The 9,991-nt window shown below is 36.1% G+C and overlaps 1 pseudogene; it reads right to left on the bottom strand.

The window, feature by feature from the left end:
* Positions 1-7,885: 7,885 nt before the first annotated feature.
* LOC141499285 (protein transport protein Sec61 subunit alpha pseudogene) lies at positions 7,886-9,192 on the bottom strand (annotated as a pseudogene).
* Between the last annotated feature and the right edge of the window lie 799 nt (positions 9,193-9,991).

A 9,991-nucleotide genomic window follows, 5' to 3' on the forward strand; every position in this document is an offset into this window, starting at 1 on the left:
CTAAGTTACCTTGGATTGGGAAAATGTATCACTCAGTCTTTCTGTGGGTTCTGCCCCTCCTTTTTTGGGGGGGGTTGGGGGATCAGAGTTCCTGAGAAATGCTGACTTCATGCAGCCATCTTGTCTCCACCCCCTGGAATTATTTTCTTCATAGAGGTTTTGTATCTCCTTTTCCATCTGGCCAATTCTGTTTTTTTTTAAATGTAATAAATATTTTATTTATTTTCCAATTATATACAATAGTAGTTTCTACCTATCAGTTTTTGTAAGATTTTGAATTTTGCACTTTCCCCTATCCTTTTCCCTCCCCTCTCCTCCCTCCCCCTCACAGAGTCAATCTCATAATCTTTACATTGCTTCCATGTTATGCATTGATTGAAATTCAATATGTTGAGAGTAAAAGTATCATATCCTTGAGAAACAGATAAAATATTAGAGATAGCAAAATTATGTAGTACATAAGCCATTTTTTAAAAAGCTGAAAGTAATAGTCTTTGATCTTTGTTTAAACTCCATAATTCTTTCTCTAGAAACATACAGTATTGAAGATATACTAAAATTTTCCCAAATCCATTAAGTTTGATCCTCACCCCCTGTTGCTGTTACAGTATAATGTTCTCCTGGTTCTACTCATCTTGCTCAACATCAGTTCATGTAAGTCTTTTCAGGCTTCTCTGAAATCCCATCTCTCCTGGTTTCTAATAGAACAATAGTGTTCCATCAAACACACACACACACACACACACACACACACACACACACACACACACACACAAACACATATATATCACAATTTTTCAGCTATTCTCCAATTCATGGACATCCCCTTGATTTACAATTCTTTGCCACCACAAACAGAGCTGCTCTGAATATTTTTATACAAGTGATGTTTTTACCCTTTTTCATTATCTCTTCAGGGTGTAGACCCAATAGAGGTATTGCTAGATCAAAGGGTATGCACATTTTTATTGCTCTTTGGGCATAATTCCAAATTGCTCTCTAGAAAGGTTGAATCAGTTCATTAGTTCCCCCAAGAATGCCCAGATTTCCCACATCCCTTCCAGCACTGATCATTTTCCTTTCTTTAATTTATATTTCTTTAAACAGTAATGATTTGGAGCAATTTTTCATATGACAATGTGTAGCTTCGATTTCCTCATCTGCAAATTGCCTTTGCATATTCTCTGACTATGTCAATTGGGGAATGACTTTTTTTAAAAATGAATTTGACTTGGTTCTCTATATATTTTAGAAATGAGTCCTTTGCCTGAAACACTAGTTCTAAAAATTGTTTCCCAATTTACTATAATTCTTTTGATCTTGGTTACAGTGGTTTTGTTTGTGCAAATATTTTTTAATTTAATGTAAACAAAATGATCCAGTTTGTTTACAATGATGTTCCTTATGTCTTCCTTTGTCATAAACTGCTTCCCTTTCCATATATCTGACAGGTAAACTATTACTTGATTTTCTAGTTTGCTTATAATATTGTCTTTTATGTCTAAATCCTGTGCCCATTTTGATCTTATCTTGGTATAGTATATGATGTTGGTCTAATCCAAGTTTCTGCCATACTAACTTCCAATTTTCCAAATAGTTTTTACCAGAGAGTGCTTATCCCAGAAGCTGGGCTCTTTGGGTTGATCAAACAGCTGGTTACAATAATCATTTCCTGCTATCTCTTTTGCACCTAGTCTAATCTACTGATCCACCACTCCATTTCTTAGGCAGTACCAGATAGTTTTGATGACTGATGCTTTATAATATAATTTTAGATATGGTAAGGCTAAGCCACATTCTTTTAGCTCTTTTTCATTAAATCTCTTGATATTCTTGATTTTTTTTGTTTCTCTATATGAAATTAGTTACCATGTTTTCTAGCTCATTAAAAGAAATTTTTTTAGAAGATTGATTGGTAAGGTATTAAATAAGTAGTTTAATTTAGGTAGAATTGTCATTTTTATTATATTAGCTTGGCCTATCCTTGAGCAGTTGATATTTGCCCAGTTATATAAATCTGATTTTATTTCTGTGAAAAGTGTTTTGTAGTTGTTTTCTGAGTCTGCCTTGGCAGGTAGACTCCCAAGTATTTCATATTGTCTGAAGTTATTTTAAATGGGATTTCTCTTTCTAGCTCTTGTTGCTGTATCTTACTACTAATATATAGAAATGCTGAGGATTTATGGGGATTTATTTTATATCCTGTGACTTTGCTAAAGTTGCTAAGTGATTCTAATAGTTTTTTAGATTTTTTTTAGGGTTCTCTAGGCATAATATCATGTAATCTGTGCAGAGTGAGAGTTTTGTTTCTTCCTTCCCAATTCTAATTCATTCAGTTTCTGTTTCTCTTCTTATGGCTGAAGCTAACATTTCTAATACAATATTGAATAGTAGTGGTGATAACTGGCATCCTTGTTTTACCCCTGATGTTTTTGGGAATGTCTCTAGCTTATCTTCATTGTATAATAATGCTTGTTGATGATTTCAGATAACTGCTGCTAATCATTTTAAGTAACAATCTATTTACTCCTAGACTCTCTAGTGTTTTTAGTAGGAATGGGTACTCTTTGTTGTCAAAGACTTTTTCAAAGTCTATTGAGATAATCATATTATTTCTGTTATTGATATAGTAAATGATGCAGACAGTTTTCCCAATATTGAGCCAATCCTGTATTTCTGGGATAAATCATGCCTGGTCATAGTGTATTATCCTAGAGATAACTTGCTGTAATCTCTTTGCTAATATTTTATATAAGATTTTTGAATCCATATTCATTAGGGAAATTTGTCTATAATTTTCTTTCTCTGTTATCCCTCTTCCTGATTTAGGTATGAGCACCATATTGGTATAATAGAAAGAGTTAGGCAGAGTTCTATTTTTCCATAGAGGTTACATAGAATTAGAACCTTAAATGTTTGATCAAATGCCCTTGTGAATCCAACTGGTCCTGGAGATTTTTTTCATAGGGAGTTCAATAATGGCTTGTTGAATAACTTTTTTTGAGATTGGGCTATTTGGTTATTTAATTCCCTCTTAATTTAACCTGGGTAACTTATAGTTTTGTAAATATTTATCCATTTCCTTAGATTATCAAATATATTGGCATGCACTTGGGCAAAATAGTTCCAGTTTATTTTTTTAATTTCCTCCTCATTGGTGGTGAGTTCACCTTTTTCATTTATGATACTAGTAATTTGGTTATCTTATTTCATTTTTAAAATGATATTAACCAAAAATGTATCTGTTTTATTGTTTTTTTTCATAAAACCAACTCTTGGTTTTATTTATTAGTTCAAAAGTTTTCTTGCTTTCAATTTTATTAATTTCTCCTATAATTTTTAGAATCTGATTTGGTATTTAATTGGGGTTTTTTAATTTGTTCTTTCTCAAATTTTTTTAGTTGCATGCTTAGGTCATTAATTTCCTCGTTCTCTATTTTGTTCATATAAGAATTGATTGATTCAGTATATCCCCTAATAACTTCCTTGGCTGTATCTCAAAAGTTTTGGTATTGTAATTGTCTAGAATGAAATCATTAATTCTATCTATAATTTGTTATTTGATGCTCTCATTCTTCAAAATGAGGTTTCAACTTCCAATTAGTTTTAGGTCTATCTCTCTGAGGCCTATTATTGCATGTGATTTTTATTGCATTATGGTCTGAGAAGCATGTATTCATTATTTATGCCTCTCTGCATTTGATTATGAGGTTTTTATACCCTAGTATATGGTCAATTTTTGTGTAGGTGCCATGTACTGCAGGAAAAAAAAATATATTTCTTTCTATCCCCTCAATTTTCTCCAAAGGCCTTTCACATCTAGATTTTCTAACATTTTATTTACCTCTTTAACTTTCTTCTCATTTATTTTATGGTTAGATTTAACTAATTCTAATTGAGATCTCCCATCAATATTGTTTTGCTGTCTGTATCTTCCTGTAACTTGTTCAGCTTCTCATCTAAGTATTTGGATGCTATGCCACTTAGTGTATCCATATTTAGTATTGAAATTGCCTCATTGCTATGGTACCTTTTAGGACGATATAGTTTCCTTCCTTATCTCTTTTAATGAGATCTATTTTTGCTGGTCCTTTGTCTGAGATAAGTTTGCTACCCCTGAATTTTTCACTTCAGCTGAAGCATAATATATACACTCCAATCTTTTACCTTTACTCTATATGTATCTCTCTGCTTCAAATGACTTTCTTGTAAGCAGCATATTGTAGGATTCTGATTTAATTCACTCTGCTATTTGCTTACATTTTATAGGAGAATTCAGCCCATTCACATTCAAAGTTATAATTACTAACTCTTTCTTGCCTTCCCTGCTGTCTTACCTCTATTTGTATTTCCCCCCCCCTTTTTTCACCTCATCCATATTCCCCAATATTTTGCTTCTGAATACCACTTCCTTCAGTGTGGTTTGCCCCCTCATATCCATCTCCCCACCCCATTTCTTTCCCCTTTCCCTTTTTTCCCTTCCTCCTTCCCTTCCTTCTGTCTGTTCTTATTTTCCTACCCCTTTCCCCTCTTAATACTTGAAATGTAAGATTCATTTCTTAACTTAACTATGTGTGTATATTAATCCTTCTTTGAACCAAATCTGATGATAGTAAGATTAAGGTGATTCTCCCTTCTTCCCCTCTATTGCCATCCACCCTTTGTACCATTTCATGCAATGCTATTTACCCCATTCAATCTCCTCCATCCTCCCATCTCTTTACTGAGTCCCCCTTTTAAGGCAATATTGTTTTTAAATCATTCTGTTAGAGTCACAGAGAAGTTATGAGTATTCATTGCTTCTGACTAAGTATGTTCTCTCTAATAGAGTTACAGTTCTCAAGAATTATGAGAATCTTTTCCTCAGGTGGGGATAGCCATTTTCATCTTATTGGATAACTTCCCCCCCTTTTTTAACCTCTTCATGTATTTCTTGAGTCTCCTGTTTGAAATCCAAATTTTCTATTTATCAGGAATAGATGTAAGTCTCCTATTTTGTTAAATGTCCATCTTTTCCTATGGAAGAGAAAGCTCAGTTTTGCTAGGAAGTGAATTCTTGCCTGCATTACAAGTTTCCTTGCTCTTCATAATATCATATTTCAGGCTCTTTGATCCTGTAATGCTGATGCAGCCAGTTCCTGTGGAATCTTTCCTGTGGTTTCTTGGCACCTAATTTTTTTTTCCCTTGGTTGCTTGCAGGATTTTCTCTTTCATCTGATTTTTCTGAAATTTGGCCACAGTGTTCCTTGGTGTTTTCATTTTAGGATCCCATTCAGCTGGGGATTGATGTATTCTTTCAATAACTGTTTTGCCCTTTGGTTTCATAATGTCAGGACAGTTCTCCTTCACTATATCCTGAAGTATTGATCCAAGATTTTTTAATCCTCAGTGTTTCAGGAAGCCCAATGATTCTTAGCTTGTCTCTCCTGGATATGTTCTCTAGGTCAATTATTTTGCTGATGAGGTATTTTATAGTGTCTTGTGTTTTTTTTTTTCACTTTTTTGGTTTTGTTTAACATAATGTCTTATGAAGACATTACTTTTCACAGATTCCAATCTTTTATAGAGAAGGATTTTATTCATTTATCTTTAGCAACTCCTTTTCCAGTTGGTCAATTCTACTTTTGAAAGAGTTTTCCATTTGCCCAATTGTGGTTTTGAGAGAATTATTTTCTTCTTTTGCACCTGACCAATTATATTTTCGTTTTCTTGTTGTAAGATGATAATTTTCCCTTGTATTTCTTTCCGTAGTTTTTCCAATTGATTTTTTTATTTATTTAAAGCAATGGGCTTAAGTGACTTGCTCAAGATCAAACAGCTAGGCAATTATTAAGTATTTGAGACTGGATTTGTGCTCAGATACTCCTGACTCCAGAGCTGGTGTTTTATGCATTACACCAAATAGCTGCCCCTCCAATTGATTTTTAAACTCCTTCCTGATTTCTTCTAAAAAGTCTTTCTGGATTGGAGACCAATTCATATTGTCCTCAGAATTTCTAGATCTCTCTGAGTTAGGATCTTTGTTTTCATGGTAGCTTTCAATGGACCCCTGTTTCTGCTGCCTTTTCTTTATTTTCATAGGATCTTGTCTTGGGGGAGGGGCTGTTTCCCACACTTTTGGTGTTGAAAGAAACTTTGCTCTCTAGGCTTAGTAACTTTTGGGGAGGTAGTTGTGGAAGAGTCACTTTCTCCCACAAGGATGGGGAGGGGAGGGTACCCAACTGGAAACATTAGGACTCTACTGAAAATATGGGACTCATAGCCCTCACCTTCGAGATGATCCAAGTTAACCAGAATGATGTCTAGCTGCATTCTGGAACTCTCCTGCCCAATGCACTGGACCAGCCTCGCTGGAACTTTCCTGACCGCCACTCACACAGTCAAAACTTCTGTAGCTGTTCCCAGACCTTTACCTGCTGCCCCTGCACTGGCACTCTGATCTCTGTCCCCAGCTCACCCATGCTCCCCTGGAACAGACCTTGTGGTAGAAGTTCTTCTTCTACATTCTTCTCTGGGTTTTGTAGATCCAAAATATGTTAAGAGGCTTGATTTATGTTAGTTCTGAGGGAAAGCCAGGAGAATTTAGGAAAGTATCTTGCTTCTTTCTGCTATCTCTGCATAGCTTTCCTTCACCATCTCCCTATTCTGTTTTTAAATCCATTATTTTCCTCATTGACCTTTTGGAATGTGTTTCACATTTGACTTAAACTCATTTTTAATGTTATTTTTTTCTGAGTTTTTTGAATCTCCTTCACCAAACTGTTGACATGGTTTTCATGATTTTCCTATGTTGTTCTCATTGCTCTTCCCAATTTTTCCTCTATCTTCCATACTTGATTTTCAAAATCTCCCCCCCCCAAACTGAGACCAATTCATATTTTTCAAGGAGGCTTTGGATATAGAAGTTTTGACTTTGTTATCTTCTTAATGTGTATTTTGATCCCCCAAAGGGCAAAGTATTGCCTATGGTTGTATTTTTTTCCTTTTCTCTTGCTTGCTCATTTCCCTAGCCTATGACTTGTTTTAATTCTTTATTAAGATGGAGTTATGCTTCCAGGGTGGAAGACACACTGTCCCAAACTTTTGAAGGTTTTTACATGTTTTCAGGGTTACCTCCCAGGGAAATGCAAGTTCTCAATTCCTACAAGATCTTAAGAGAGACTATGACTGCTTTCCTGTCCTGTGCTCCGGTCTGTGCATGGCCTCAATCAGTCCTTAATGCCCTGAAACTATGTGGAGGGTCTCTACTCTGCTGCAGGCAGTAAATTCTGTTATGCTTCTGATCCTCCCCCTGGGTCCCAGACTGGGGCCTGGGTCCAAGTATGGGTGTAACAACAGAGTCCTGCCTCAGGGACAGCAAAGAGAATTCTGAAATCTCCCCTGACCCCCTTGCAGTCTGTGGACTGAGTGCTCTGGAAACAGTTACTTGATGGCTCCCTGCTGGGTGGCTCCCCATGCCTGCTTCTGGTCCCCTGGGGTTGGGTTTGTGTTGAGCCCTATGTTATTCTAGACTCTGCTCTCACTCATGGGTGGTGTTTTCCTGCTGACTTTTGGTTGTCCTTGGCAATGCCTGGGCTGAGAAATCTGGAAACTGCAGCTTCCACAGACCCAGGAGCATCATGGTCTCTTCCTGGATAACTGGAGCTAGTTCACTCCAGCACAAATGAGCCCTCTATAATCTCAGTGCAACAGACCATTTCCTTTTATCTTCCAAGTTGTCTTGGGTTGGAAAATTGTTTTACTCAAGTCTGCCAGTATAGAATTTGGTTAGAATCATTTTTAACAGTAGTTGGAGTGATTTGGGGAAGAATGCAGGCATGTCCCTGTCTTTACTCTTTCATCTTGGTTCTGCTCCTCCAAAAATTTCAAAATATTTGTAATATTTTTAAATATTTGTAAATCTTGCTAGCAGGATTCCTGTTCTAGATCCAATAGCTCCAAGGAAATCTGCTAGGACTGAGAGGGACTCAATGTACAGTCTAACCAATGCAGCAGTTGTAGGAATGTATTTGTTTAGTTCATGAACCATGGAAGTTTTTCTATAACCTCTCTTCAACATCCTTTAACTGTTTTACAGTGTCTTTGACTGAGGAACCTAATACTTCAATCTACATTTTGCAAAAGAATGTGCATGAATCCAGTATGAACACTATGTATACAACTGCAGGCACAGGGTCTTTTAGCATAGAGACAATGGATTCTGGGGATGATAAGTAAAAGCAAAGGCCACCAGCTGGATAAGCACAACTGGACTCTTAGAAGAAGAATCAGACCAGGTGCCCAACAGGTTATTTAAAAGTTGCCCCTGAAGAAAGAGGATAGCATTAGGGAAATGATATGCTAGAGCAAACTGAAGGATGCTGGGAATCTTGTAAGTGTGAAAAACTTCAATGGATTAGGTTTTACTGACTAAAGAAAGATACTGATTTGATAAGTAGTTTAACTCTGAAGCTCTGAAAATAGATAATAATAACAATTATAAAGATGCTGGCAATAAGATTCATTAGTTTGGGGAGATTTTGATGGTAGACAGCTTCTCAAAGGGTCTGAACTTTACTTGTTCATGTAGCCAGTAGATGGAGCAATGCAAAGATGTTACCTTCATATTTCATACTTTGCCCAGTGTTGACAATGGTAGGACTGAATGCTTTCCAGACATTGATCTCTCAGTTGTTGGTAGCAATGAAGAGATACCAGAACCAAGACCATAACCTTTCTGTAGGAACTCATCCAAAAGAAGGACGATTAATCCAGTAACTGAATTATAATCAGAAAGCAGATTCTAGCACCCATTTCAGACAGGTCTCCTTCCATTCTAATCATTACAGACACAATAAATTAGCCAATGCCAAATAACTTCTGGGCACCATTGAAAATAGCAGTGTTTTGGGATGTCACTCACTTCAATTATTTGCACCTCTGCCAGAAGTTGCATGAAGAGGTCAGAGATCGTCACAGCCCCATCAATGTGCCTTTGTTAAAAGGCAAGATCACTCTCATCCAAAAGATAGGATCTACTGAATCTGAGGACATAATACCAAACAGAGGAATCTGAAAGCATACTAAGAAGATAAAGATTATTATAGCAACACATAATGTCTTCTCCTTATACTGGATCTTACTTTTGAACTTTTGAATCTACAGGAGAATGACAAAGAAAGATTTGATGACTTCCAGAAGCTTAATTCCCAATGTTATGGTGCCAGGTGCTTGAACTCAGTGGAGATGAAGAGGGCTGTGATTATGCCCTTGAGAAGTGCGGTGGGCTCATAGTTTCTTAAAGAGAATTAATATTCAATTATATCCATATATCACAACTTGATCAGCCATTCCTCAACTGATGGACATTACCTAAATTTCCAAATCATTGCCACCAAAAAAGAACATCTATGAATATTCTTTGTACCCACTTAATTTAAAACTAGTCTTTCCTTGGAATTCCTTGAAAGAAGTATCAATGCCAGAAAGTAAAATATTTCTCACTTATGAATTTCAAACTATTATAAATTTAGAAAATATTTAATATAGGACTTCTGAAACTTTTTCTTTTGAGTTTCTGGCACTCTTTTGAACTTCTTTGGATTTCTCCTCATAGTCTCATGTTGGATATCTCCTTTCTGCCCCACTCCCTGAAATGATTTTTAGCTTTCATTTGTGAATTGCTTTGCCCCATGAAATTATAAATTCTTGATAGCAAGGACTGTCATTCTTTTCTGAATTTGTATTCTCAGTGCCTAGCATAGTACTTAGGATATACTAGGAACTTAATATTTTTGATTGACAGATTAGGATATCCTCAGAATCCATAGAAAGCATATGTTCTAATTCTCTTTTTAACTATGCATAGAGCAAGCTAGGTGGTGCTGTGAAAAGAGCACTGGTCCTGGAGTCAGGAAGACCTGAGTTCAAATCTGACCTTAGACACTTGATACTTACTGTGTGAACTTGGGCAAGTTGCTTAACCTTGATTGACTTGCATACAGGGCCATCT

The sequence above is a fragment of the Macrotis lagotis genome, chromosome X (genome assembly GCF_037893015.1).
Source record: "Macrotis lagotis isolate mMagLag1 chromosome X, bilby.v1.9.chrom.fasta, whole genome shotgun sequence".
Classification (NCBI taxonomy): domain Eukaryota; kingdom Metazoa; phylum Chordata; class Mammalia; order Peramelemorphia; family Peramelidae; genus Macrotis; species Macrotis lagotis.